Below are 25,252 nucleotides of genomic sequence, written 5' to 3'. Positions count from 1 at the left end.
AATTAGGCCATTCAGCCCATTGAGTCTGCTCCACTATTTAATCATGGCTGATACGTTTCTCAACCCAATTCTCCCCGTAACCCTTGATACTTAAGAATGATTGAGTCAGCTCCGCCATTCAATGGGCTGAATGGCCTAATTTCTGCCTCTGAGGTCTTCTGATGTAGCAGTTTCTCAGTGGACCTTTTGTTTCTTGGTCCAGAAAGAATTCCTGCTGACTCAGGGAATTTGGAAAGTTCTGCAGTTTACAGGACCGAGATACTGGCAATTCCCAAGATCCTTTGGTATCCCTGAAAACAATCGAGGTGTCTGGAAATCTCTGCTGCTTCTCTGGAACAGAAGAATTATGGGGAGAAAATTCAGAAATCTGATGTGCAAAGAGACTATGGAGTTCTACTCCAGGATTCTCTCAAGGTAAACTTGCAGGTTGAGTCAGTAGTTGGGGAGGCAAATCCAATGAAGGCATTTATTTTGATCAGACTTGAATATAAATGCACGGATGTACTTCTGAGGCTCTGTAAGGCTCCGGTCAGCCCACAATTAGAGTACTGTAGGTAGATTTGGTCCCCACATCTCAGGAAGGATGTACTGGCCCTGGAACATGTTCAGAGGAGGTTCACAAGAATGATCCAGGAATGAAAAATTTAACATATGAAGAACATTAGAGGATTCTAGGTTTATACATCATGTAGTTCAGAAGGATGAGAGGGGATCTAATTGAAACCTACAGAATAATGAACGGCGTGGATGTTGGGAAGATGTTTCCATTCGGAGGAGAGACGAGAACCTGAGGGCTCAGCCTTCACGTCAAGGGAAGACCCTTTAGAACAGAGGGAAGAGAAACTTCTTAAGCCAGAGTGTAGTGAGTCTATGGAATTTACCGCCACAGAAGGCTGCAGAGGCCAAGTTACTGAATATATTTAAGACTGAGATAGATAGGTTCTTGAGTATCAAGGGATTCAAGGGTTACGGGGAGAATGGGGTTGAGAAACGTATCAGCCATGATTGAATGGCGAAGCAGACTCAATGGGCTGAATGGCCTAATTTCTACTCCTATGGTCTTATGATATGCTGATGTGTGGAAGGGTGAGGAGGGGGGAAAAAAGGGATGAAGAGAGAAAGACAGTCAAGGTGAAGCTCGATAGAGACAAAGGAAAGATAAGAATTGTATGATAAATGGCAGAACACATAGGAGCACTGGCATACAGAGGGACCTGGGCATATAGATCCGTGGAAGTGGTAATGCAGGTGGCTACGGTGATCAAGAAGGCACACAGCACGCTTCCTTGAGTGTAAGAGTTACGTTACAGCTGTTTATTCTGGCCACATTCGTAATATTGTGTGCAGTTCTGGTCACGGTGCTTCTGGAAGGATGTGGGTGCTCTGGTAGAGGGTACAGGCAAGGTTCACCAGGACATTGCCTAGTCTGGAGGGCTCTCGTTACGAGCAGAGGAGGCATAAACCTGGATTGTTTTCTTTGGAAAAACAGAGGCTGAGAGGAGACCTCGACAAAATGCTGAGATACACAGATTGGCTGGACAGGGGTGGCAGGGTAGCTCAGTGGTTCGCACTGACGCCTCACAGTGCCAGAGACCTGCGTTCGATTTTAGTCTCAGGCAACTATCTGTGTGGAGTTGGCACATTGTCCCTGCACCCCACCTCCCGTGTCTGTGTGGGCTTCCTCCGGGTGCTCGGGCTTCCTCCTACAATCCAAACTTGTATAGGTTAGGGTGGATTAGCAATGCTAAATTACCCATAGCGTCCAGGGAGAGGCAGGATAAGTTGGATTGTCTGTGTGTAAATTGCCCCAATGTTCAGGGATGTGTAAGTTCGGTGCATTAGTCAGGAGTAAATGTAGATAATGGGGGTAAGAAAACGAGTCTCTATGTGTTAATCTTTAGAGGGCCAGTGTTGACTTGTTGGGCGAAATGGTCTGTTTCCACGCTGGAGGGATTCTATGATAGTCAGAGGCGTTTTTTTCCCTCCAAAGTAGAAAGTTCAACTAAAAGAGGTTCAAGGACTGTTTGGGGGGAAAGTGGTGGGGGTGGGGAATTTACACAGAGGGGTGGTGGGTTTCTGGAACGCACTGCCAGTGGAGGTAATGGAAGCAGGCACCTTAACAACGTTTAAGGTGTATCTTGATAGACGCATGAAGGGGAGGTGAATAGAGGAACAGAAGCCACACATGGGCAATAAATAGCAGGTCTAAGTAAGAATTAAGAATTAGCACAGGCTTGAGGGGGTCTGTGTGCCTAAAGCAAGTGAGAAGGGCCTGTGACTGTGCTGTATTGTATTGATACAGCTTTCCCCCACTATTTGAAAGTAGAGTGTTCCTTTCATAAGCCGAAATGGCCTAAAGCGAAGAAGCAATTACCATGAATTAATTTATATTATGCCTTTCTTTGTAAAAGCGACAATCCTCTTCGGATTTCTTTCGGTTTGTGAGAACAGGTATTAATGTAGGTCTTTTGTAAAAGTGAAGTAGTGTAAAGTGAACTTTCGAAAAGTGGGGGATACCTTTATGCTGATGGAGGGGAGATGGGGGAGCAATGAAGAGGGGTGGATGTAGGCTCAGGTGCAGAATAAACACTGAGACACCAATTGAGAATCCCAGACTGGCCCTGTGCTGGAGACTCAATGGGATAGAGACAAATGTATCTATTTCAGGTATACCTGCAGTATGCTCCATTCAGGATAAAAAAAAATGTCCTTCATCTGCTTCAGCATACAGGGCAGATGAGCAGTTTCTCCCCAATGTGGACCAGGAGGTGATGTGACTGAGTGAAGCCTTTCCTGTGCTGAATGCAGGTGAATGGCCGCTGCCCGGTATATAAATGCTGATGAATATCGGGCAGGCGGGGAAGGGAAACCGTTCCTACACTCCCTGCATTTTCATGATTTCTCCATGGTGCAGGTGTCCTCGTATTTCTCCAGGTTCAACAATCAGTTGAAACTCGCTCACACTTACAGCATAGGTGTGGTGTTACTGGTGAAGCCTCTGATAATTGGAGGACTCTCATTCAGTCTGTAAAACATGTTCCAGTCACTACTCTGATGTGTGGGTATGTGAGATTCTGAGTTTCCAGTCACACTGACGTTTAAAACCTAACTAAGCAGACAGACCTTCTCCCCTTTGTTTTCAAGGCCATCTATATCCAAGTCCTGGTGAATCAAGCGGTTGTCAGACTTCGATGTGATGTTTGGTCTGAGATTTCTGCCTCCAAATTCTTCTCTTGTAATATTCCTGTGGAAAGAGATTGCAAAGGTCATTGCTGTCAGTCCATAATAGAAAATCAGAACACACATTTCTAGTTTCTGTGGATCATTCTTTCCTCTCTTAATACCCAAGATCTTTGTGCTGATCTATACGTAAATGTATACAGCAGGGTAATGTGGTGGATTGCATACTCCACGAAGAGTTCACTCAAGTTGCTGAATGGACATCTATTATGCGGTATTGACGTTCTTACTGAAGATATACAATATTCTGCAGTGCAATATTATGAGCCCAGAAACATTGCAAATCAGGCTTTTAGAGCCATAAACATTCCATTAAATATGTAATATATACCCCAGACTTAGCTGTCTTATATTAACGCACGGTTGTCTTACATTTCCAGAAGACTCAGATTTAAGTTTTAAGTGTGACTTTTTGTAAAAGAAGCCGTCGTTTTGAACTCCTTCCATGCCATACTGACTCTATTACTGGAAATACATCCATACTACACCAGGATTCATGGATCAATGACGTGAGGCTTATCTTTACCCTCTTATAATTTTCTGTTGCATAAATGTTTCGACGAATGCCAACGCTTTTCACCAATCGTACAGTCAGAGACATAAAGCACAGAAACAGATCCTTCAATCTAACTTGTCCATGCCGACCGGATATCCAAAATTAGTCTAGTTCCATTTGCCATCACTTGGTCCATATCCCTCTAAACCCTTCCTTTGCATATAACCATCCAGATGCCTCCACCACTTCCTCCGCAGCTCATTCCATACACGCTTCACCCTCTGCAAAAAAAAGGTTGACTGCAAGGTCCCTTTTAAATTTTCCCCCTCTCGCCCTAAACCTATGCCCTCTAGTTCCGCACTCCCCCTATCCCAGGGAAAAGACCTTGTCTATTCACCCCATCCACACTCAAGTTTTTATAAACCTCTTTAAAAAACACACACTCAGCCTGCGATGCTCTAGGGAAAACAGCCCCATCTTATTCAGCCTCTCCTTGTGGTTCAAACCCTCCTACCCTGGCAACAGCCTTGTGACTCTTCTCTGAATCCTTTCAAGTTTCACAACATCCTGCCTATAGGAGGGAGACCAGGATTGCACACAATATTTCAGAAGAAGCCGACTGAAACTGACTTTTGCAGAGTCTGCTCCCTGCTTGTATTCATACTGCCTCCCGTTGTTGCAAGTGAACAGTGCTTCCCCCTTTCTCTCTCCCTCCCAGGATAAGGAATGGAAAGGGGGAGACATTGCTTCATTCCCAGATTTTGCCCAGAAGAGCACCCCTATTGTCTGAATGCGCAAGTTGGACGGTGAGCTTCTGAAGCTACTGCTGCTCCTCTCTTTCTGAATGAAGGTTGAGCTTCACTCCAGACTGCAACTCCCTTTCTCTGTCCAAACATCTGTGAGCACAGCACATTTTTGTTGAAATAAGGCATATTTCCTGAATGTTACAATTAAAGGGGTGTCTTCCCCCCGATATTCCAAGGGATGGTAAGTCAGAGAAGGACCACGCCTTGTGTTGTGTGGTTCGTGTGACAGTTGCAACAGGATGTCCCAACTCCTATGCTCAATTCAAAGTTTGAGAGAAGATTTGTAGCTCGGGTGCTCATTGTTGTGGTTCTGTTCGCCGAGCTGGGAATTTTTGTTGCAGACGTTTCATCTCCTGTCTAGGGGACATCCTGAGTGCTTGGGAGCCTCTTGTGAAGCGCTTCTGTGATGTTTCCTCCAGCATTTATAGTGGTTTGACTCTGCCGCTTCCGGTTGTCAGTTCCAACTGTCCGCTGCAGTGGCCGGTATATTGGGTCCAGGTAAATGTGTTTGTTGATAGAATCTGTGGATGAGTGCCATGCCAGAGAACAGCCAGGGAATTCCTATAGGCATGGCCTCGAGGCATTTTTCCAGCACCACATTTTTCAACTCTGGATCTGGGACAAGGTGTGTGGTGTGGGGGGAGGGGAGGGGAAATAAGGAAACTGGTGAAATCTACATTGATCCTATGTAGTTGGTGGGTCCCAAGGCAGAAGACAAGATGTTCTTCCTCCAAGCGTCAGGTAGCTGGAGCATGGAGGGGAAGGCAGCAGTGTACTTGCGTGTCCTTGACGGATTGGGAGGGTGAGTTAAAGCGTTCAGCCACAAGGCGGTGGGGTCGTTTCGTTTTGGCGTCCCAGAGCTGTTCCCTGAAATGTTCTGCAAGTTGGCGTCCAGTCTCCCCAATGTGGCAGAGACCACATCGAGAGCAAGGGACATATAAATAAATCTTATAAACAAATTGTACAAATTTTAGCCTGCCAGGGTTATTTTCTTTAATTAAGTTAAAGAAAATTTTAATTAAATTGGGTGACTACATGAAACGGTTTGTTGGTCAGATTCAAATCATCATCCTCAAATGAGACAATGCCATTAATATCAGTGAACTGCTTTTTTTGTTAGAACCACAAGTTCTTGATTTATTTTCACAACTTATTGGTATTCACATCTGCACATTCAATGTCAAACTCTGACATCAGAAATGACATGACACCATTATTTTTTTTCTTACAGTAATTCAACAAACAAATTAATAACACACAGTGAACACCAACTCTCATTAATATGAAATTAAATTTGACCAAATAAAAAGTAAAATCAAGATGAGAGATAACAAATGGGGGAAGGGCAGAAGGCAAGAAATGCAACATCATAGAAGGTGCTCCTCCAGGGAGTGTATTTTACCAACTACAACTGCTTAATATAAACAAACACTCTGACATGATCCTCCGGTTTTAATGTAAACCATAGCCCCATACAGTAGGTACCATTTAAATAAGTTAATAGATACAAGCCTTGAGCAAATCCAGCCTCCAGCCGGACCCCCCGCTTCTTGGAGCTCGGACCTTCCTCCAGCTCCGGGGGGTTGTTGAGCTCCTGGGCTCCGGCCGCCGCCGAAGAAGCCGCGGGCGCCGGCTCTCTCTCCTCCACCGCTGACATTTTTAATTTGTTTTCTCGTTCACCCGATAACTGTCACCTCCCCCTTCCCGGGCCCCGGGAATTATACAAAAATAAACAATAAACCCCACCGGGGACTGTCTCCTTTTCTTCACAACTTTTGTTTGAAAAGTTCTGGCTTTAATTTGAAATGTATTTTAAAGGTATTTTCTGAGGTAAACGATGCCTGTCTGCCCCCCTCCCTCCGTCAGAAACCGCCCGCTGAGTCGATGAGAAAACCGCAGCCTCGCGCCGCCATCTTTGTTTTTCTTCTTCATTCCGTCTCCTCCTTCAGTGACGCGCGTCATTCGCGTCCCCTCCAATCAGAGCGCACCTTACTCCACCTGACCAATGGCGGCTGGCTTTGCGCGTCGTGTTGGTCCCACCCTCTGCAATATCTCTCTCCGATTAGTCGGTACCGACCACAAGCTTTGGGATTGGTGGAGAATTTCACAATCACGTCAGTGTATCCACCCTTTTCATTCCCATTCATTCATTCAACAGCAGATGACCCAATTTACTGCAACGGACTGTGGGGCTATAGCGGTAGTGTCACATATTCAGGGGAAAGATGTGATTTTTAACGTTATCAACCAATTCAACTGTGGCACCTCCACATCCATTCATTCAACTGAAGAGGGCTCAATTTAGTGTAAAGGGCTCTGAGGGTATAATATTTGTATCCCATGTTGAGAAGAAACCTCTCCCCATTCATTCACTAGAAGAAGGCCTATTTGCTGCAGAGGTTTTTTTTTAAGGCGCAGTGGTAGTGTCCCTATCTTCGAGCCCTGAAATCCCACTGCTATGAGGATGCGTAATAACAAATTTTTTAGTCATAAGTCACATGACACCAGGTTATAGTCCAGCAGGTTTGTTTGGAGGGGATCTTACAGAAATATATTAAATTATGAAAGAAATAGAAGTATGATGTTGCATTGGTAGGTGAGACTAGGATAAAAGCCTCAAGATTAGAGGAAGCAGGTTTAAAACTGAACTGAGAAGAAACTTCTTCACCCAGAGCGTTGTTAATCTATGGAATTCCTTGCCCAGGGAAGGATTTGACATTACTTCAGCAATCACTCGAAGCAGTAGATACGTTTTTGAAAAATAAAATAATTAAGGGATATGGTGAAAACGCAGGTAAGTGCAGCATAGTCCACAAAAAGATTAGTCATGATCTTATTGAGTGGTGGAGCAGACTCGAAGGGCTGGAAGGCCGACTCTTGCTCTTAGTTCTTATGCTCTTATGTTGAAATCACAAGCTTTTGGAGTGTAGTCACTTCAGCAGGTGAAGTCATGAAAAAACAAGTGCAGGAAAGAGAATTTAGATAAATGAAAGACAGAGCATCTCAACGGTCAATTACTTACTCCCATTCCTATTTCTGATGATCTTACTACACAGCAAGTTGTGTTTTCCAAACATTAATTTTATTTCCATTGTTTAAAATCAAATATTTAAGATGAACAGTTTGTTTTTCCACACTTGGACACACTGTGACCCACAACACTGTAAATATCATAAACCCGCTCATGAGATATCATAGGAACAATTCATAAACTAGATTTGTCACTGAGATACTAGAAAGGAGAAAAATTCCCAACATGTGCAGGATGCTAACGAAAAGTTAGCAACCTGAAATGGTAACAGGAGCAAGTGAACAGTCCCAATCAGGAAACTCATATTCTGACATCCACTACAGTACCTTGCTTTCCTTTTCAGTTTAATGATCCATAATTGAATCTGACTCCAACATCCTCTCTGGCAGACAGTTCCAGAGGTCAAAGTATTTTCAATCATTAACGAAGTAAGTTTTGGATCCATCCCAAAGACATTGAACGTAGAAAAATACAGTGCAGTACAGGCCCTTTGGCCCTCGATGTTGCGCCGATCCAACCCCTCCTAACCTACACTAGCCCACTATCCTCCATATGCCTATCCAATGCCCGTTTAAATGCCCATAAAGAGGGAGAGTCCACCACTGCTACTAGCAGGGCATTCCATGAACTCACGACTCACTGAGTAAAGAACCTACCCCTAACATCTGTCCTATACCTACCACCCCTTAATTTAAAGCTATGCCCCCTCGTAATAGCTGACTCCATACGTGGAACAAGGTTCTCATGGTCAACCCTATCTAAACCCCTAATCATCTTGTACACCTCTATCAAGTCACTCCTAAACCTTCTTTTCTGCAATGAAAACAGCCCCAAGTGCCTCAGCCTTTCCTCATACGAACTTCCTACCATACCAGGCAACATCCTGGTAAACCTCCTTTGCACCCGTTCCAGTGCCTCCACATCCTTCCTATAGTATGGCGACCAAAACTGCACACAATACTCCAGATGCGGCCGCACCAGAGTCTTATACATCTGCAACATGACCTCAGGACTCCGGAACTCAATTCCTCTACCAATAAAAGCCAGTACGCCATATGCCTTCTTCACAGCACTATTTACCTGGATGGCAACTTTCAGAGATCTGTGTACATGGACACCAAGATCCCTCTGCTCATCCACACTACCAAGTATCCAACCATTAGCCCAGTACCCCATCTTCTTGTTACTCTTACTAAAGTGAATCACTTCACACTTACCCACATTGAACTCCATTTGCCACTTTTCTTCCCAGCTCTGCAGCTTATCGATATCCCGCTGCAACCTGCCACATCCTTCCTCACTGTCAACAACTCCACCAACTTTCGTATCATCCGCAAACTTGCTCACCCAACCTTCTAGCCCCTCCTCCAGGTCATTTATAAAAATGACAAACAGCAATGGTCCCAAAACAGATCCTTGCGGAACACCGCTAGTAACTGCACTCCAAGATGAACCTTTTCCATCAACTACTACCCTCTGTCTTCTTCGAGCCAGCCAATTCCTAATCCAAACCTCCAACTCACCCTCAATGCCATACCTCCGTATTTTTTGCAGTAGCCTAGCATGGGGAACCTTATCAAACGCCTTACTAAAATCCATATACACCACATCTACGGCTTTAGCCTCGTCCACCTCCTTATTCACCTTCTCAAAGAATCCAATAAGGTTTGTGAGGCACGACCTACCCTTCACAAAACCATGCTGACTATCCTTGATCACATTATTCCTATCCAGATGTTCATAAATCCTATCCCTTACAATTCTCTCTAAGACTTTTGCCCACAACAGAAGTGAGACTCGCCGGCCTATAGTTACTAGGGTTATCCCTACTCCCCTTCTTGAACAAGGGAACCACATTTGCTATCCTCCAGTCTTCTGGCACTATTCCTGTAGACACTGAGGACATAAAAATCAAGGCCAATGGCTCTGCAATCTCCTCCCTTGCTTCCCAGAGAATCCTAGGATAAATGCCATCAGGCCCAGGGGACTTATCTAATTTCACCCTTTCCAGGATTTCCAACACCTCTTCCCTACATACCTCAAAGCCATCCATTCTAATTAATTGTGACTCAGTATTCACATCGGCAATAATGTCCTGTTCCTGAGTGAATACTGACGAAAAGTATTCATTCAGTGTCTTCCCCAATCTCTTCAGCCTCCACACGCAACTTCCCACTACTATCCTTGACTGGACCTATTCCTACTCTAGTCATTCTTTTATTCCTGACATACCTATAGAAAGACTTTGGGTTTTCCCTAATCCTACCAACTAAGAACTTTTCATGTCCCCTCCTTGCTGCTTTTAGCTCTCTCTTCAGATCCTTCCTGGCTACCTTATAACTATCAATCGCCCCAACTAAACCTTCACACCTCATCTTTACATAGGCCGCCCTCTTCCCTTTAACAAGGGATTCCAATTCCTTATTAAACCACGGTTCCCTCACACGACCCTTTCCTCTCTGCCTGACAGGTACATACTTATCAAGAACACTCAATAGTTGCTCCTTGAACAAGCTCCACATATCAATTGCGCCCTTCCCTTGAAGCCTACTTTTCCAAGCCACGCATCCTAAGTCGTGCCTCACCATATCATAATTTCTCTGCCCTCAGCTAAAACTCTTGCCCTGCAGTGCACACTTATCCCTCTCCATCACTAGAGTAAAAGTCACCGAATTGTGGTCACTGTCCCCAAAGTGCTCACCTACCTCCAATTCTAACACCTGGCCTGGTTCGTTACCCAGAACCAAATCCAGTATGGCCTCACCTCTTGTTGGCCTGTCTACATATTGTGTCAGGAAACCCTCCTGCACACATTGGACAAACACCAACCCATCTAACGAACTCGAGCTATAGCTTTCCCAGTCAATATCTGGAAAGTTAAAGTCCCCCATAACAACCACCCTATTACTTTCACTCTTCTCCTGAATCAATCCTTTCTTCTACGTCTCTAGGACTATTAGGAGGCCTGTAGAAAACTCCTAACAGGGTGACCTCACCTTTCCTATTCCTAACCTCAGCCCAAACTACCTCAGATGGCGAGTCTTCATCCATCGTCCTTTCCACCGCTGTAATACTATCTTTGACAAGCAATGCCACACCTCCCCCTCTTTTACCCCCACCTCTGACCCTACTAAAACATTTAAACCCTGGAACCTGCAACAGCCAATCCTGTCCCTGTTCTACCCATGTCTCCGTAATAGCCACAACATCGAAATCCCAGGTACCAATCCATGCTGCAAGTTCACCTACCTTATTTCATATACTTCTTGCATTGAAGTATACACACTTCAAGCCACTTTCCTGTTTACAGGCACCCTCCTTTGAGATTGATGCCATGTTCCTAACCTCCCTACACTCCAGGTCCTGCACCCTAAAGCTACAGTCTAGGTTCCCATGCCCCTGTAGAATTAGTTTAAACCCCCCTGAAGAGCACTAGCAAACCTTCCCCCAAGGATACTGGTGCCCCTCAGGTTCAGGTGTAGACCATCCTGTTTATAGAGGTCCCACCTTCCCCAGAAAGAACCCCAGTTATCCAGATACCGGAATCCCTCCCTCCTGCACCATCCCTGTAGCCACGCATTTAACTGTTCTCTCTTCTTATTCCTCGACTCTCTATCACGTGGCACGGGTAACAAACCAGAGACAACAACTCTGTTTGTTCTAACTCTGAGCTTCCAACCTAGCTCCCTGAAAGCCTGCCTAACATCCTCAACCCTCTTCCTACCTATGTCGTTTGTGCCAATGTGGACCACGACTTCAGGCTGCTCCCCCTCCCCCTGAAGGACCCGGAAAACACGATCAGAGACGTCACGTACCCTTGCACCTGGGAGGCAACATACCAAACGTGAGTCTCTCTCGCCCCCACAGAACCGCCTATCTGTGCCCCGAACTATTGCTCTGCTCTTCTCCACCCTTCCCTTCTGAGCAACGGGGACAGGCTCTATGCCAGAGGCCTGAACCCCATTGCTTACCCCTGGTAAGTCGCCCCCCCCCACAAGTATCCAAAATGGTATACTTGTTCTTGAGGGGAACGGCCGCAGGGGTCCCTGCACTGGCTGCTTCTTCCCTGTCCCCCTCACTGTCACCCATCTGTTTGCAATCTTTGGAGTTACTACTTCCCTAAAGCTCCGATCTATGACCCCCTCTGCCTCCCGAATGATCCTAAGTTCATCCAACTCCAGCTCCAGTTCCCTAACATGGTCTTGGAGGAGCTGGAGATGGGTGCACTTCCTGCAAGAGTAATCAGCAGGGACGACCATGGCATCCCTCACCTCAAACATGTTGCAAGAGGAACATTGCACTGCCTTCACTGCCATCCCTCTAAAAGTAACCTTTTAAAAACAAACTAGGTCCAAGAATAGAACAAGCAAAATGCAGCACTTACCTACTTACCACAACGGTTCTTATTATTAGGTTAGGCACCTCTGTAGTGCCTCGGGTTCCTCTCCTGCATGCTTTTATAGGGAAAGAAACCTACCCAGGTAAGCTTACGCTACACCAACTTCCAGATCCGCTTCGCGCTTTTTAAAAAAAACTTTCAAATTTAAACCGTTAAACAAACGTCACCGAGCCTTCAAGCAGCCCCTGCCAAACAGCCCTTACCTGCTCCGCTGACACTTCTATAAGAGGTGTTGGCTGGACCCAGACACTACGGCGGGCAGTGTTCATTACTCATGTGTATTCTCTCCCCCACCCGCCTTAAACTAATCACCTGGGTTGTGAGTCGATTGTGCTGGCATTCTGATGGCCCCAGGCAGTGTCTGTATCTGCTCTGCTGTTTCTCTCCATATTGTGATCCAGCGGCCATCTTGTGTGTCAAGTTGGCCAACTGATGGCTCAGTTGCCATCTTATGTATCTGTGTGCCTAGTAACACCCTGCCCTTCCCCACCTCTCCGCTACGCCCACTCTCTCTTCCCCACTCAATCTATCAACCCCACTCATTCTCTCTCTCTACCCCCACCCTCTGACTGCCATTTTCTCTCTCTCTCTGTCCCCCATCCTTTTGGTCTCTATTCTCCCCAGCCCCCATCACACCCGTCCTTTCTCAAGCCTCGAACCATCTTTGACCGCTGTATCAAGCCCTTCAAAGAACAGAGAGAGAGAGAGAGAGATAATGGATAGTAATGACTCTACCTGGGAGTTGGGAGGGGTGAGAAATGGCTGATCTTCAAAATTGAGAATACCTAAAATGATTTTTGCAAGGTTTGTAGTCAGGTTGAGGTTTAGGGTGTAGGTTTGCTCGCTGGGCTGTAGGTTTGATATCCAGACGTTTCATCACCTGGCTAGGTAACATCATCAGTGGCGACCTCCAAGTGAAGCGAAGCTGTGTCTCCTGCTTTCTATTTATATCTTTCTCCTGGATGGGGTTCCTGGGGTATGTGGTGATGTCATTTCCTGTTCGTTTTCTGAGGGGTTGATAGATGGCATGTAGATCTATGTGTTTGTTTATGGTGTTGTGCTTGGAGTGCCAGGCCTCGTAGCCCATACATGGATGAAAAAAAACATCATTTCGACTGGGACAACACATCTATCCTGGGGCAGGCTAAGCAAAGACTTGCCAGAGAATTCCTAGAGGCCTGGCACTCCAACCTCAACGCCATAAACAAACACATAGACTGAGATACCATCTATCAGCCTCTCAGAAAACGAACAGGAAATGACATCACCACAAACCCCAGGAACCCCATCCAGGAGAAAGAAATAAATAGAAAGCAGGAGACAACAGCTTCGCTTCACTTGGCGTCGCCACTGAAGATGTTACCTAGCCAGGTGATGAAACGTCTGGATATCAAACCTACACCCTAAACCTAAAATGATATCTTCAGAAACATCGTTAAAGCCAGAAAGCGTGTTCAAGTTTTTTAAAAGAGCTGCTGAAATCTGTCTGATTCTTTCACTGAAATAAACGCAGTCAGGCCACCGCTCAGGACAGGCTGGAAGGGGTGAATGGGCGAAAATGAGCACTGCAGATGCAGGAGATTAGAGTCAAGATTAGAGTGGTGCTGGAAAAGCACAGCCGGTCAAGCAGCATTCGAGGCTTTTGCCTGAAACATCGATTTTCCTGCTCCTTGGATGCTGCCTGACCTGCTGTGATTTTCAACACCACTCTGATCTTGACTGTAAGGGGTGAATGGCCTAGTCCTAGTCTTGTGAAGTTGGTTCCAACTACCTAGAAATAGCGTCACAGAGCACAGAAACATACCCTTCGGTCTATGCCGACCAGATATCCTGAATTAATCTAGTGACCCATTTGCCAGCATTTGGCCCCTTATCCCTCTGAATCTGTCCTATTCATATCCCCATCCAGATGCATTTTAAATATTATCATTGTACTGGCCTCCACCACTTCCTCTGGCTGACCCCCACCAGCGTTCTGTGCAAAAAGGTTGCCCCTCAGAAATCTTTCCCCTCTCACCCTAAACCCACGCCCTCCAGTTCTGGACTCGCGCAACGTGGGGAAAAGACATACAAAAGTTGAGCAGCCAGACAGAATGCAAAAACAATACAATGTCGAATCACAGGGAAAAACAAATTGTAGCTCGACCCCTTTTTTGTCGTATTGGCATTTGGACTCTTAAAATCTGACAGGAACACCAGCATCCCTAGTGAGCATACTGCGCATGTTTCCCGGTGTCAGTAACGCAGTGCACATGCCCACCGGTGTCAGCTAAACACTGGGCATGCTCATCGCTTTCCGCAAAAAATGGCGCACGACCTTCCTTTGATGGTCCAATAGGGAACCGTGGAGGACCAAAACAAAACTGGTCCTCCTGCCAATCAGAGCCACCCCATTGTCTGAATGTGGAAGTTGGACCATGAATTTCTGAAGCTGCTACTCCTGCTCCTCTTTCTGAATCAACATTGAGCTTCACCCAGACTGCAAATTCTTTCCTCTGTCTAAGATCTGTGAGTACAGCACTCTCTTTTCTCGCCACCTTTGCCATTTCTATTTCTTTCCGGAGTTCAATTGTTGACTTACAGCAACTGAAAGGAAAGGGATTGAACCCAGGGAGGGGATGGACTATGGAAAAGTGATCGAGGTCTGGGTCTCAATTGGCAAAATAGACAGACAGGAGGCTGGAAGGGCACAGCAAATCAGGCAGCATCACGAGGTGTAGAAGTCGATATTTCGGGTGTAACCCTTCTTCAGGACTGGGGATGGGTGCCGGGACCGGGGGCTAAAGTGGGGATAGGTGAAGAATCGGTCAGATTAATCATTGGGTGGAAGAAATCAGGTTGGTGGCAGGAAGGAGTGGTAGTGAGGGGCATGGGGCTGAGAAGGGAGTCGGGTGATAGAAAGGGAGGTTATTTGAAATTGGAGAACTCGATGTTGGGTCCTGCAGGCTGTAGTCTGCCCGGGCGGAAGATGGGATGTTGTTCCCTAATTTGCGGTTTGGTTCGTTGTGGCAATAGAGGAAGCCTATGATGTTCTTGTCAGAAAGGGAGTGGGAAGGGGAATTAAAATCGATGGTGACTGGGAGGTCTTGTCAGCCTCTGCGGACCCAGCTGTGATGCTCGCCAATCCGTTCCCCAAGTTTATGCTCAGTCTCCCGGAAGTCGAGAAGACCACAATTTACAAACACGTGGCAAATGCAGTATCTCAATGTGAAGTTATAGTCTTTGCTATGAAACAAAAAAGCAGGAAGGAGATGTATTGTTTAAATGGTGATACTTTGGGATGTGGAGAAAGTGAGAACTGCAGATGTTGGAGATTAGAGTCAAAGTGTGGTGCTGAAAAAGGTGGTAAGTCAGGCAGCATCTGAGGACCAGGAGAGTCGACATTTCAGTCCCGAGCACTTCATCAGGAATGATGTGTGGATGGACAAAGGGTCTGATTCGGTTCTATATAACTCTAATCATCTTCAGTGAGAGCAGAAGTGTGATTGTCAAGGCTGGAGTTTCAGAGCAGCTTTCAAAGATGCTTTGCCCTTAATGTGGATGGACGAAGGGTCTGTTTCTGTGCTGTATGACTCTAATCATCTTCGGTGAGAGCAGAAGTGTTTCTGAGGACTTTTCAAAGATGTTTTGCCCTTAATGGGAGTAGAAGGTACAATGAAATCTTGCATTTGTGAGACAGCAACTGAGTGAGTGAGTAAATCCGAGGTTTTGGTGCAAAGTGGGAATTCATTGCACTGTGAGGATGAAACTCTACTTATTGAGTCATTTCTGCTGGTGAATGAAACCAGGCTCAAGATTAGGAGGAGTAAATTTAGGACAGAGATGAGGAGGAACTGCTTTTCCTGGAGTGTAGTGTATCTATGGAATTCTCTGCCCCAGGAAGCAGTAGAGGCAGCTTCATTAAGTATATTCAAGACACAATTGGATGGGTTTTTGAAATGGTAGGGGAATTAAGGGTAGTTGGGACAATGCAGGGAGGAGGATCTCAGATGGTGAATAGATTAGCCATGATCTTAATTGGATTTTTGAACAAGAGGAAGGCATGAAAATGGTTTCAAGACCAGTTTAGAACAGTTACAGAGCCAGAGAGCACAAACAGACCCTTCAATCCAACTAGACCATGCTGACTGTGTTCACAAACTAAACTAGTCCCACCTGCCCCATTCTCCCCGTAACCTTTGATCCCCTTGATACTCAAGAACCTATCTGTCTCAGTTTTAAATATCCTCAGTGACCTGGCCTGCACAGCCTTCTGTGGAAATAGATTCCACAGATTCACCGCTCTCTGGCTGAAGAAGTTTCTCTGTTCTAAAAGGTCTTCCCTTTACTCGAAGGCTGTGCCCTCTGGCCCGAGTCTGTCCTACCAATGGAAACATCTTCGCAATGTCCACTCTGTCCGGGCTTTGAAGATTATGTATGTTTCAATTAGACACCCCCCCCCCCCCCCCCCCCACCGAGTGCGGGCCTGTTAATCAGCATGAACCAGACCCTTCAGGATGAGGTACAGCAGGGATTAGGGTCAGCAAAGTGAGAATGGAGGGAGTGTGTGTGGGATGGAGATTTTCAGCTTCTAGGGAATGAGAGAGAAAAGTGAGTTCGCTATAAATTAGAATTGATCGGATGGGCCAAAGAGTGGTAGATGGAATTTAATTTGGAGAAATGTGAGTTGTTGCATTTTGGTCAAGCAATCCAGGCAGGACTGACACAGTTAAGGGGAATGTTGCAGAACAAAGAGTCCTTGGAGTGCAGGTTCCATAGTTCTCAGGTAGACAGGATAGCCTTTGTTGGTCAGAGCATTGAGTAGATGAGTTGGGAGGTCATGTTGTGGCTGTCCAGGATGTTGGTTAAGCCACTTTTGGAATACTGCAGTTAGTTCTGGTCTCCCTGCTGTAGGAAAGATGTTATGAAACTTTGAAAGGGGTCAGAAAAGAATAGGCCAGGGGCATTTTCCATGGAGCATCAGAGGCTGAGGGGTAAACTTATAGACCTTTGTAAGGGCCATGGATAGAGGGGAAACCCTAAGGTCTTTTCCCCAGGGTATGGCAGTCCAAAACTAGAAGGCATATGTTTGAGGTGAGAGTGGAATGATTTAAGAGATTGGAGGGGGAACCACTTCAGAGGGTGGTGCATGTATGGAACGAACTGCCAGAGGAAGTGGTAGAGGCTGGCACAATTACAACATTTAAAAGGCATGTGGATGTCTGTCTGTTCTCAGCTCTGCTGGATGTCTGTTGAAGCTCTGAAACCCCCTTCTACACCTTCTGGGTTAAACAAACATTCAGTCAATCAAGCCTCAATCCACAATCTCCCAGCCAGTCAACAATCCAGGCACAGTGTAGTCACAGCAGGGAATCAGCTGCCCTGAGTGCGGGAAGGCCTTTACCCAGGCCTCGGCACCAGTGGGTCCACACGGGGGAGAGGCCCTTCAGCTGCCCCGAGTGCAGAAAGACATTCCGTGAATCCTCCAACCTGTTGAGGCACCAACGGGTCCACACAGGGGAAGAGGCCCTTCAGCTGCCCAGAGTGCGGGTAGGCCTTTACCCAGGCTTCCTTCTTGCTGATCCACCAGCGGGTCCACACGGGGAAAGAGGCCGTTCCCCTACACAGTGTGGGGGTAGGCCTTTTTCCAGGCCTCTGCCCTGCTGAGGCACCGGTGAGTCCACGCAGGGGAGAGGCCTTCAACTGCTCCTCCCACCTGCGGAGCCACCAGCGGGATCATGTGGCATTGCAGGGGGATTGAAAGAATGACGGCCGAGTGCCTTTATTAACTGGACTATCAACCCAGTTCCAGTGGCTCCCGAGTTCGATTCCCACCGCGACAGATGGTGGAATTCGAATTTGGCCAGAAATCTGGAGTTCAGAAACTAACGGTGAAACCATTGTCGGTGGGGTGGGGGTGGAAGAAAACCCCCATCTGATTCACTCAGTTCTTTTTTAGGGAAGACTTGAGCAGTTATTAGAGCAGTCGTCCCAGCTGCATCCTTTACCCGGTCTGGCCTACACATGACTCCAGCCCCACAACAGTCTGGTGGACTCTACGCTGCTCATCCAACTTGATTGGAATACAGGTTGAAATTGCAGAGTGAGGCAATACTTCCTCCAGGTGAAGGCTGTACCAAGGATGCAGCTACAAAGGGACGACTCAGTGGTGACCAATAATGAAGAAAGTGAGGGGTTGCACTTTGACCTTGAGCTATTTTTTAAAAATTGCTACTTTTTCTACGCCTTTCTGCTGGGAGATTCTGAAGCTGTAACAAAGTTGGGTCACAATAAAGATTACCTGAACTTCACACTGAGCTCAGACTCTCACTGAGAGCTTTAAACTGCAACAGGTTTTTGTTTCAAAACTGCTCATTTTACATGTGAAAGTGAGAACTGCTGATGCTGGAGATCAGAGTCAAGATTAGAGTGGTGCTAGCAAAGCACTGCAGGTCAGGCAGCATGCGAGGACCAGGGAAATTGACATTTCGGGCAAAAGCCCTTCCTCAGGTTTTTGCCAGAAACATTGATGTTCCTGCTCCTCAGATGCTGCCTGACCTGCTGTGCTCATTTCTGACAGTCTCCTGTACTATGTTTCCAATCTTGTGTATCGGTTGCAGCAGTGAATGAGTAGCCAGCATTGTAAGAAATTGTAAAATTTTCAGGAGCGCAATGTCATCAGCATTGTAGTTTCCTGGCAGCGCTGAGAAGTGTGTGCTTGGTTCACGAGACATGATGTGGAGGTGCCGGTGTTGGACTGGGGTGGATAAAGTTAAAACTCAACACCAGGTTATCGTCCAACTGGCTTATTTGAGAGCACGAGCTTCTTCATTGGGTGTTTGTGGAACAGGATCATAAGACACAACCACCTGATGAAAGAGCAGTGCTCCAAATGCTAATGCTTACAAATGAGCCTGTTAGAGTATCACCTGGTATTGTGTGAAATTTAACTTCGCACACCCCAGTCCAACAGCGGCATCTCCAAATCAGGTACATAGTTCTTTGAAAGTTGCATCATTGGGAAACAGGGTAGTGAAAGAGGCCAGTCAGGAGCCCTGGAGGACCGGAAGGTGACTGGTCCTCCTGCCAATCAGAGCCTTCCTATTGTCTGAATGCAGACGTTGGAACATGAGCTTCGGAAGCTGCTGCTGCTCTCTCTGAATGAAGATTGAGTTTGCTCCAGACTGTAACCTCCTTATTCTGTCAACCATCTGAGTGTATGGTACTCTCTTCACAACTCCTTTTCCATGTTTTTCATTCTGGGCTTCAATTTACGACTTGCAGCAACCGAAAGGAAAGGGAATGAATTCACGGAGCGGACAGAATCAGGAAAAGTTTGTTTCTAAACAGAGTGTTTCATGTGTGGAGTGAATGTAAAGAGGAAGTGGTGGATCCACATTCAGATGCAACGTTTAAAAGACATTTGGATAAGTATATGAAGAGGCACGGTGCGGAGGGATATGGGCCAAACACTGGCAAGTGGCACCAGTTTAGTTTGAGAACGTAGGCAGCATGGAATAGTTGGACTGAAGGGTCCGTTACTGTGCTGTCTAACGTAACTGTTCTGTCGTGGTCTTAAAACCATTTTCTTGCCTTCCACCTTCAACGTGGATACTGTACCTGCATCCAACACATAAACCATTCAAAATAAAAAAACACCTCCTGCGCACAAAGAAATCCACACTTTATTGTTCAAAAAATCAGATGAACTCAGCCTTGAATATATTCAATGACCCCCTAACTGCAGGAAGACATCCCCACTTCTAATCTCAGTTCAGCTTGCCAATATACCACTTGCCTTGCTGCACCTGTCTGACAACTGGCATTGACTGATGTAAAAGGATGCTGCTAATCAAAGCACTGATCACACGGTGGTCTGGTGTCAGCTCGGGTTTGAGGCCCTGATTTCTCTGTCCTGTGTTGATCCTCCTGTTCCCACAGACTAAGATGTCGGTCTGTTCTCAGCTCTGCTGGATTTCTGTTAAAGCTTTGACCCCGCCTTTTATAACTTCTGGAACGATAAAATATTCAATCAAGACCCAACCCACAATCTCCCAGCCTGTCAACCATCCTGATACAAAGCAGGGAATCAAACAAGAAAAAATGAAACAAAAAGCATAAATAGGCGCATGTGCTTAATGTTTGTTCATGAGGAAATAAACCAGGAATAGGGGTCTCTCAGGAATCTTACAGTGCCCTACTTGAGGAATTCTGTCACCCTTACATCTATTAGTACCCAGCTATGAATTACAACATTTACACCAACAGGAATAAAGCATCTGCTATCAAATAGACAGAGATATACAGCACGGACATAGACTTTTTCCTCTATCTCATGCACACATGATAGATCATCCATGGTGGGAGTTTGTCTTTGTAGCATGATGTTTGCAAATACATTCTACTTTGCTCAAAGACTGCACAATCTGCAGGCAGTCAATACATGTAATATATTGTAAATTCCACTTTGAAAATAGATAATGGGCCCACTACCTTTTGGATGTGAGCATAAGTGGTGTAGTAAGTAAGTTTGCTGATGACACCAAAATTGGAGGTGTAGTGGACAACAAAGGAGGTTACCTCAGATTACAATGGGATCTTGATCAGATGGGCCAATGGGCTGAGAAGTGGCAAGTGGAATCTAATTTAGGTAAATGTGAGGTGCTGCATTTTGGGAAAGCAAATCTTAGAAGGACTTGTACACTTAATGGTAAGGTCCGAGGGAGTGTTGCTGAACAAAAAGACCTTGGAGTGCAGGTTCACAGCTCTATGAAAGTGGAGTCGCAGGTCAATAGGATAGTGCAGATGGCATTTGGTATGCTTTCCTTTATTGGTCAGAGTATTGAGTACAGGAGTTGGGAGGTCATGTTACAGCTGTACAGTTGGAATATTGCATGCAATTCTGGTTTCCTTCCTATCAGAAAGCCCTATGCAATGTTTGTTTTTGTTTAGCGGGCGGCACGGTGGCATAGTGGTTAGCACTGCTGCCTCACAGCTCCAGAGACCTGGGTTCAATTCCCACCTCAGGCGACTGACTGTGTGGAGTTTGCACGTTCTCCCCGTGTCTGCGTGGGTTTCCTCCGGGTGCTCTGGTTTCCTCCCACAGTCCAAAGATGTGCAGGTCAGGTGAATTGGCCATGCTAAATTGCCCGTAGTGTTAGGTAAAGGGTAAATGTAGGGGGTATGGGTGGGTTGCGCTTCGGCGGGGCGGTGTGGACTTGTTGGACCAAAGGGCCTGTTTCCACATTGTAAGTAATCTAATTAATGATTGCTGCAACCTATTCTAAAATATGAAAGACTTAACAATCCAAGTTTGTTCAATATATCAGTTCAGTGGCAGGGCACTGTAATGTTTTCCTATCAATTCTGTGCCATATGATCTTATTGTCCACAATCACCTGATGAAGAAGCAGTGCTCCGAAGCTCGTGTTCCAAATAAACTGTCGGACTTAGCCTGGTGTTGTGAGATTTTTAACTTTGTCCAGGTTCAGATAGTGCCCAGGGATGTGCAGGTTAGGTGCATTAGTCAGGGGTAAATGTTGAGCAATAGGGGAATTATGTGGGTGGGTTACCTTTCGGAGGATCGGTGTGTAGTCTTTGGGCCAGTTGGCATGCTCCCACACTGTGGGGAGTCTCGGAAGGGGAAGGGATTTTTGTAAACTGTGCAAGGCAATGCAGGCTTAGTGTGGGGGCCTGCTGTTGGCCTTGTCCCGCCCTTTGCTCCTCTCCCCTGTTGTGGAGTTGTCTAAAAAACAGCTACTCTTTCTCTGCCCTTTTTGCTGGGGAGGGGGGAGGGGGATCTGAAGCTGTAACCATGTTGGGACACAAAATAAAAGGTAACCAGAACGTACTGCTGGGCTCAGGCTCTCATCGAAAGCTCCAAGCGGTTTTTGTTTTAAAGCTGCTCATTTCTTGCAGCCTTCTGCACTAAGTTTCCAATGTTGTGTATTAGATGGAGCAGTGAATGAGTAGCTGGTTTCGTTAGATACTATCAATTTTTCAGGAGTGCATCGTTTCATCGGCAGTTTACTGGCAGCACTGGGAAGTATGGGCTGTGTTCACTAGAAACGAGGTGGAGGTGCTGCTGTTGGACTAGGTTGGACACGGTTTAAAAATCACAACACCAGGTTATAGTCCAACAGGTTTATTCGGAAGCACCAGCTTTCGGAGTACTGCTCCTTCATCGGGTAACTGTGGAGCAGGATCATAAGACACAGAGTTAAGAGCAAAAGATCAATGTCATGCAACTGATGATATATTGACAAACGTAGATTGCTGTTAAATCTTTTAGAATGGGTTGCAGGTTTTAGTTCATTAATGTGTACATCGCAGTACTACTATTAAGTCATATTCTCAAGATCACTTAAGGTCTTTTTAAAAAACAGGTGACATCTCAGTCCAGACAATGCATGAAAGGTGTGAGAGTATCCCAATCTTAAATCGGACTGGTTCTATTTCCAAACTAGGAATTTATAAAATATTACATGGATTGACTACCTGCATATTGTGCGTTTTGTGCAAAATTGAATATATCTGCAAATATAATTCTGCAAATGCACCACATTGTTATATGTATGTGTGCAGCATGAGAGTGCGTGTAAGAGAGTATGTGTGCACATGCTTGGTAAAGTGAGTGTGATGGAGGAGAAGCCTGTGAAAGGGTGTGTGTGTTTTGGGGGGGGGGGGGCGTGTATGTGTGTATGTCTGAGAGAGAACAGGTGTATAGATAAAAGGTGAGGGGTTGCATTTTGCCAAAATAAGGAAGGGCAGGGCTTGTACAGAGGGATATGGTGGGGGGCGGGGGGGGGGGGGGTTCAGATATATACTTCTTTGAAAGTTGCATCACTGGTTGGAAGGAAGCTTCAGAAGGCATTCAGCACACTTACCTTAATTGTTCACACCATTGAATAAAGGAGCTGGGACATAATGTTGAAGTTGTACAGGATGTTGGTGAAGCCACTTGTAGAGTACTGAGAACGCTTCTGGTGGCCCTGTAATAGGAAGAATTCTATTAGAAAGGGTTCAGTAAAGATTTACCAGGATGTTGCCAGGACTGGAGGGTTTGAGTTGTAAGGAGAGGCTGAGACACTCTTCACTGGAGCACAGGAGGTTGAGGGGTGACCTCATTTGAGATTTATAAAATCATGAGGGTTCTTGGGAAGATGAACATCAAACACAGCGAGCAGCGTGCGTGGTTATGTCGAGTGACAGGGGAAGAAATTGTGGCATTTGGACACTTTAAATCCATCAGGAACAGCATCTCCATCGAGCATATTGCGCATGTCAGGTGAGGTGCCGGAAGACTGGAGGTTGGCTAACGTGGTGCCACTGTTTAAGAAGGGTGGTAAGGACAAGCTAGGGAACTATAGACCAGTGAGCCTGACATCGGTGGCGGGCACGTTGTTGAAGGGAGTCCTGAGGGACAGGTGGTACATGTGTTTGGAAAGGCAAGGACTGATTAGGGATAGTCAACATGGCTTTTTGTGTGGGAAATCATGTCTCAAATTTTGAGTTTTTTGAGGAAGTAAAGAGGATTGAGGAGGGCAGAGCAGTAGATGTGATCCATATAGACTTCAGTAAGGCGTTCAACAAGGTTCCCCATGGGAGACTGATTAGCAAGATTAGATCTCATGGAATACAGGGAGAACTAGCCATTTGGATACAGAACTGGCTGAAAGGTAGAAGACAGAGGGTGGTGATGGAGGGTTGTTTTTCAGACTGGAGGCCTGTGACCAGTGGAGTGCCAGAAGGATCGGTGCTGGGCCCTCTACATTTTGTCATTTACATTAATGATTTGGATGCGAGCATAAGAGGTACAGTTAGTAAGTTTGCAGATGATACCAAAATTGGAGGTGCAGTGGACAGTGAAGAGGGTTACCTCAGATTACAACAGGATCTTGACCAGATTGGCCAATGGGCTGAGAAGTGGCAGATGGAGTTTAATTCAGATAAATGTGAAGTGCTGCATTTTGGGAAAGCAAATCTTAGCAGGACTTATACACTTAATGGTAAGGTCCTAGGGAGTGTTGCTGAACGAAGACACCTCAGAGTGCAGGTTCATATCTCCTTGAAACTGGCGTCGCAGATAGATAGAACTGTAAAGGTGGTGTTTGGTATGCTTTCCTTTATTGGTCAGAGTATTGAGTACAGAAGTTGGGAGGTCATGTGGCGGTTGTACAGGACATTGGTTAGGCCACTGTTGCAATATTGTGTGTAATTCTGGTCTCCTTCCTATTGGAAAGATTTTGTGAAACTTGAAAGAGTTCAGAAAAGATTCACAAGGATGTTGCCAGGGTTGGAGGATTTGAGGTATAGGGAGAGGCTAAACAGATTGGGGCTATTTTCCCTGGAGCGTCGGAAGCTGAGATCTACAAAGCGGCATGGATAGGATAGATAGACAAAGTCTTTTCCCTGGGGTGGGGGAGTCCAGAAGTCAAGGGTATAGGTTTAGGGTGAGAGGGGAAAGATATAAAAGAGACCTACTGGGAAACTTTTTCACACAGAAAGTGGTACGTGTATGGAATGAGCTGCCAGAGGAAGTGGTGGAGGCTGGTACAATTGTAACATTTAAGAGGCATTTGGATGGGTACATGAATAGGAAGGGTTTGGAGGGATATGGGCCAAATGCTGGCAGGTGGGACTAGATTGGGATGGGATATCTGGTCGGCATGGACGGGTTGGACCGAAGGGTCTGTTTCCATGCTGGTTCAGCAAAAGCCATTCATGTTCTTCGCTGTCTGCAAAAATGGCGCAAATCCTTCTTCAAATGGACCAATGAGAAGCCAATTGTTGACTTGCAGCAACTGAAGAAAGTGAGTGAATCCAGGGAGGGGACAGAGTCGGGAAACGTTGGTCCAGGTCTGTATCTCAATTGGCAAACACATGGCAAATGCAGTCCCACAGTGTGAAGTTAGAGCCTCAGTTACGAACAAATAACTGCTGAAAGGAGGTACGTTGTTTAAATGGTGACATATTGGGATGCGGAGAAAGTGAGGACTGCAGATGCTGGAGATGACAGTTGAAAAGTGTGGCACTGGAAAAGCACAGCAGATCAGACAGCATCCGAGAAGCAGGAGAATCAACGTTTCAGGCATGAGCCCTTCCTCAGGAATGATGTGTGGATGTAAAAAGTGGCCTCAGCATCCTTCCACACCAGTCACTGCCAGTTGTCAGACGGGTGCAGCAAGCAATCAGCAAGGCAAGTGGTATATTAGCAAGAGGAAATGAGTTCAGAAGTCTCTGCAGTTAGGGGGTCATTGAATATATTCAAGGCTGAGTTCGTCTGATTTTAGAACAAGAAA

At 46.0% G+C, this 25,252-nt stretch overlaps 1 protein-coding gene and 1 long non-coding RNA gene across 2 annotated transcripts in view; one reads left to right on the top strand and one right to left on the bottom strand.

The window, feature by feature from the left end:
- Nucleotides 1–25,252, top strand: part of LOC148143774 (uncharacterized) — a 167,576-nt gene that overhangs the window by 106,218 nt on the left and 36,106 nt on the right. The gene's annotated exons all lie outside the window — the stretch shown is intronic.
- Nucleotides 1,978–25,252, bottom strand: part of LOC148143775 (uncharacterized) — a 29,752-nt gene continuing 6,477 nt past the window's right edge. The window contains exons 2-3 of the long non-coding RNA XR_015751315.1: nt 22,838–22,942; nt 1,978–3,244 (exon numbers count right to left, since the gene is read on the bottom strand). This is a non-coding gene — a long non-coding RNA (uncharacterized LOC148143775). The remainder of the gene's footprint in view (nt 3,245–22,837; nt 22,943–25,252) is intronic.

Source organism: Chiloscyllium plagiosum, unplaced genomic scaffold (assembly GCF_037043375.1).
Source record: "Chiloscyllium plagiosum isolate Xiang-an unplaced genomic scaffold, Cpla_swu_hap1 HiC_scaffold_27, whole genome shotgun sequence".
Classification (NCBI taxonomy): domain Eukaryota; kingdom Metazoa; phylum Chordata; class Chondrichthyes; order Orectolobiformes; family Hemiscylliidae; genus Chiloscyllium; species Chiloscyllium plagiosum.
Note: the sequence above shows the minus strand (reverse complement) of the source record. Positions and strands in the feature narration are given on the sequence as shown.